We start from the raw sequence: 6,000 nt of genomic DNA, 5'->3' as shown, positions 1-6,000 counted from the left end.
GTAGATATTTAATCGACGTACCTGTGTCAAGCAGTACGCTGTGGTGTCCTTAGGTTAGATAGGTTTCAGTAGTTCTAAGCTATAGGGGATTGATGACCTCAGAAGTTAAGTCCCGTAGTGCTCAGAGCCATTTGAACCATTTGATTTTGTTAGCTGCAAGAGCGACTTCGATAATTACCGCTTTGCAATGATTTCATTGAGTCCAGTAATATACACGTGCTTGTAATCAGGGAGAACTATCAGTCATATGCGCAGTATTCTATGTAGTTTTACCCCATTTACATTAGTTAACTAACATTAAATTAGGAAGTGAAGAAAACAATTTTTTTAATAAAAATATTTTATAAAAGCATACATTATATGATGTGACAGTGCTGAGAGAGAGAATGATAATTATTCATATTAGTTGGGGCTTACTTTTGTGTTATTAAACGGACTGAATTTCAAAGCACTTATTTTAATGTTTATAATTATTTCACAATGTTCAAAGAAACATGTTCGGTAAAATTTCCATCGTTAGACATTGCACGTTTGCGTGAACAACAAGCGATAATTTTGAAAGAGAATATAAACTAATTTTCTTAAAGAACAACTTAAATATAAATAATAATAAGAAGGTAGACTGGCGCACAGTGATTTCTTTCAGATGATCATTTGCAGTGTAGCCAGGACAGAATCAAGTTTTCAACTCCAAGGTAACAATTTTCTGTAAGGCGTAAATGAACATTTTTGACAGCACGCTAGGAACAGTTTCAGTCACTGAAATTACATGTATATTCAACAGATGCTTTGTTGTAATATGGCACACTGAAATTGCGTAACAGTTCAATATGGTTCAAATGGCTGTGAGCACCATGGGACTTAACTTCTGTGGCCATCAGTCCCCTAGGACTTAGAACTACTTAAACCTAACTAACCTTAAGACATCACACTCATCCATCCCCTTGGCAGGTTCGAACCTGCGACCGTAGCGTTCTCGCGGTTCCAGACTGTAGCGCCTAGAACCGCTCGGCCACCCCGACCGACTGCGTAACAGTCAGTCCTTCTGAGTACCTTTGTGAATCAGTCTTTTGTGCAGTCTAATTTTCAGACCATAAGGAGCATTTCATATTAATTAAAATTACAATCATAAAAGTAATTTGCATAATAAGTTCGTGTTCACAAGTAGGATAGCTGCGCAGTTTCTAGATCAGAATCTGTAATCGAAAGTTTACAAGTCAGCAAGTTGTGAGATTTTTAAGGAGAAATTTGGTTAAACACAGTTTCAACATACAGCTCCCAACAATACGGTTAACTTTCATGGATTGTTTCACTTACATCAACCTCAAAATGTCAAATCCAGTAGATATTTGATACGCAGAGCACTCGCTTGTTTATTACGTCAAAGCTGCTACAATCTGTTAGAGTTTAACCTAACAATCCATAACAGTAAAGGTTTCAGTATGAATGCCCTGAAAATATCCCCCTTTGTATAAAATTTATCCAATGAATTAAAAACAATTCAACCTAGCTACTGTTAATGAAACATGATGTAATCAGTAAAGTGGGCTTTAGCATCTTTTAAAGGAAACCAAAGCACAACCCAGACCTCCAACAGTCATAGTTCAACCTATACTTACTGTCTCTTTTTGTAGAAAAGACGCGTACAATGCAGATGAGACTGCACTTTGCATGGCCTTATACATACCGGCAAGGAGCTAAGCTGAAATAATGTCGATATATTCGTGGCTGCAATATATTTCGAAGTTCTCTGCGACTCAGACCTGCCTTGTTCGGCTGAAAAACTGCATTTAAAGAAGAAAATACTTTGTCTGCTAAGAGCAATTTATTGTACTATTAATTCTCCAGAAGGCATATCGTTCGCAATAAGCTGTGCTCGCACAACCTACTAATCTGCTCGTTTATAACACACCTGCAGCTGAGCATAAAAACTATACAACCGAAGGATGAGTTTAGCGGGAAAGTAATTTATGAGAGATTCCAAATTAACTTCACTCATAATTCAGTGAACAGCCACGTAGATTCACGAACAGTAGATGCAAATGTCGTTCACAGAACCACGTGCATGTATGACACGGTACAATGACAAAAGCAGAAAATTAACCCCATATGCTTTCAGATCCTTGTAATATTATGTAGTTAGCAGGGAAGTGAAATGAAAAGTGAATGATGATTAAGGATGACTAAACCAAAATTAGATACTAATCTTCGCTAAGTCAGGCAAAGACGCGAAACGAACAAAGGCCTGGCCTCGCTAACATGAATGGGCCTACACGTTTGCAAGCCTGAAAACCATGCAATTAGGCCAGTGGAACGCCAGCAAGCAACGCTCTCACTATAAACTCTGAATGCCACAGATTAGGAATTTTCATCTCAGTAACACACAAGATCCGGCCGCTGTGGCCGAACGGCTCTAGGCGCTTCAGTCCAGAACCACGCTGCTGCTACAGTCGCAGGTTCAACTCCTGTCTCGGGTATGCATGTATGTGATGTCCTTAGGTTAGTTAGGTTTAAGTAATTCTATCTTTAGGGGACCGATGACCTCAGATGCTAAGTTCCACAGTGCTTAGAGCCATTTGAACCACACACAAGACAAAATGGCTAAACTTGACAAATTATCAGTAGGGAGAAATATTAGCAGCTCCAGGCGCCGAGCACGAGAAGGTATTCGAACTCGAAACCCTGCACCTCTCAAGTCTCCCAATTCAAAGTACAAGTTGACGACACGCATTTCACAAGATATGACTTCTCGAGTAGACGACGGCATGGGCTATACACTGATGACCACCTGCGGAATTGCTTGTTTGTCCGTCTTTCTAACGAAATACATCACTGATTCTGCGTACCAGGGACTGGACAGTTTGTTGGTAGACCTGTGGAGGTGTGAGGCATTAGATGTCTACTCACAGGTCATGTTATTTGCTTAAGTAACGGGCAGCTGATTTGCGTATGCGGTGATGGCGCCAAAATAGCGACCCAGGATAGGATTTACATCAGTCGAATTTGATCGCAGAGGCATCAACATGAGGTCACTAGAATGCTCCTCAAACCACTGTAGCATGGTTCTGGCTACGAGACACGGACGGTTATACTGCTATAAGTTGTCATCGCGTCGGAGTAGACATCAACCACGAAGAGACGTAAGTGGTTCGCAGCTGTCAGCGTGTCTTCGACTACAACCACAGGTCCCGTGCAAGGTAGGAGAATGATTCCCATAGCAAAATACTGCTCCCACCAGCCTGAGTCCGTGGCACGCTGCACTTTTCGAGCCGCCGTTCACCTCGATGACGGCGTTTGTGGAGACTGCTGTCGACCTAGTGTAGCAAACACGTGACTCACCCGAAGAGCCGACACGTTTCGTTGATCGACGGTCGAATCCCAAAGGTCCTGTGTCCACTGCAGTGATAATTGACGATATCGATATGTCGACATGTCAACATGTAGGGATTGTCTGCTGCGGAGCTCCAAGTTCAACGACGTACTATGACCCGGTGAGCTCGAAAACACTTGTGCGTGTACCAGCTTTGTGGTCTTGCGGCAGAGATGCCACAAATCACTATTTATCCTACTTCACAGAGTAGATAAGCTTCCGAACTCCACGTTCTGTAAAGAGTCGTGGACGTCCAATCATTTAGCGCACAGCTTCACTGTCTTTGTACCTCTTTCCGCGGATGCTCACGGCAGTAGCACGTGAACATTCGATCAGCTTCGCCGTTGTCGAGACACTTGTTCACAGACGTTTCTATCAGAAGGCCTGCAATAGCAAGCCGTCTATGCCATATCAGGGTGGCGTTACTGGCCCCACTATTACTCGAAAAGTGCGAAAGCTGAAACGGCGTCATCTTTCTAATATAGTTTATCCCGCTCAAATTCCTCCTGGGTGTTGATATTTCATTTTCCACTAGCAGATGACGTGCGAGTGATTTCTAAGGCAACACGCTTTGTCCTCAGGCCCCTCTACTTCATTAAATTGCATGGCCTTCCCTTTTTTCAGATCAGTCTTTTCTTCACGAGGCACTCAATGGTGACAGTCATTCCCGTACCCGGGTTCCCGGGTTCGATTCCCGGCGGGGTCAGGGATTTTCTCTGCCTCGTGATGACTGGGTGTTGTGTGATGTCCATAGGTTAGTTAGGTTTAAGTAGTTCTTAGTTCTATGGGACTGATGACCATCGATGTTAAGTCCCATAGTGCTCAGAGCCATTTGGACCTAATTACGGAGTAATCAGGAAGTGGTTACACGGTTTAACGGAAACAGCCTCCACTTTACCCATATTGGATCTTGTGAACTCCATGGACAATAGAAAATGATTGATATCTCTGTATCTTTTCTTAATGATAATATTTCCGTTGTAAACCAAAACGTCAAATGTGCAGCACATGTGACATTAAGAATATTGTGAAGTGTACCACAGTCATTTATTTGCAATAATTGTGCCACTTGCTGAGTCTGCCGGACCCGGAACTTTTCGTGTCTAGTGCACAACACATACATGGACTTGAATAACCACATGTATCACAACAAAATAAAGCGCCATCTACTGGAACTTATGTAAGTTAATACAACTATTTCACATTGTATCTACAAAACGCAAGCACTTTAGAATGTTTTTGCTACCGAAACAACTTGCAAAGTGGCATTAAATATTCAGATTTTCTTGTCCAGTGTAGGAGCAGACTACCTGCTGTTGATCAAAATATTTGTGTAACTGAACATATTAGCCCTCTGGAAATGGGCATGGTAGCCCGAACCCGGTTATGGGACTAAATTAAAACATGTAAAAATTACTTGTGGCTGGCTGGGTGCGGCATTCACCAACTTCTAGAAGTATTTTTCACAAGGTTGTGGCAGGCACACGTCCTGTCCTCTTAAAGCAGTAGGAAAATCCTGTAGTTGTTTTAGTCTGTCAGATCTGACTTGCTACACTGTAACACGTTGTAAGACGTTACAGCCGGCCGGGGTGGCCGAGCGGTTCCAGGCGCTACAGTCTGGGATCGCGCGACCGCTACGGTTTGTGGTTCGAATCCTGCCTCGGGCATGGATGTGTCTGATGTCCTTAGGTTAGTTAGGTTTAGGTAGTTCTAAGTTCTAAGGGACTGATGACCTCAGAAGTTAAGTCCCGTAGTGCTCAGAGCCATTTTTAAGACGCTACAGTCGAGGGTACCACGTGTCACCAATCGTTTTGGAGCCTGGTGTCCGCCGATGGTATTTTGCCAATCGAGGTAATCACTCATTTATGTCAGTGACCCTGCACCACTTGCTGAGTCTGCCCGACCCGGAAGTTTTCGTGTCCAGTGCACACGTCAAGTAAGAAATAGGTTTTACAGTAACTGATAATTAAAAACAGTTATGACTGGTAGAAGTTACTGCTAAACATCCACTTAAAAAAGAATGAAAAATAAAAACACACACCGTCGACAACAGCCAGTAAAAAGGAAGATTCGTTTTAATGTCCCGTCGACATCGAGGGCATTAGAGACGGAGCACATGCTCGGATCGGGCGAAGGCTGGGGAAGGAAATCGGACCTGCTCTTTCAATGGAACCGTCCCGGCATTTGCCTGGAGCGATTTGGGGAAAACACGAGAAACTTAAGTCTGGATGGCCGGACGGGGGTTTTAACCGTCGTCCTCACGAATGCGAATCCAGTGTGCTGATAACAAAGTCACCTCACTCGGTCGAAAACAGCCAGCGTGCGTGTAGATGAGCCACATTATTTTTTGACCTGTTAACTATTTTTCAGTTTTTTTGCTTAATTTATATTGGTGAAACCTCCAACATGTTCATTCCAAGTTTAATCATGATGGTCGTAAGGAAGGCACTATAGTGAGATACCGGTACCTTGTTTCACTCCCAAGGTATTTTACTTATTTGTGGACACATTGAGTGGAATTATTCAGTAGAAGACTTATTTAGTTCTTAATTTGGTTCAAGAATGAACAAAGCAAATTATGATGTGATGAAGAGTTATAGGAGGAAGAACAGCGACTTGTTAAATATCAA

The sequence above is a fragment of the Schistocerca gregaria genome, chromosome 5, assembly GCF_023897955.1.
Source record: "Schistocerca gregaria isolate iqSchGreg1 chromosome 5, iqSchGreg1.2, whole genome shotgun sequence".
In the NCBI taxonomy this organism is placed as follows: Eukaryota; Metazoa; Arthropoda; class Insecta; order Orthoptera; family Acrididae; genus Schistocerca; species Schistocerca gregaria.
Note: the sequence above shows the minus strand (reverse complement) of the source record.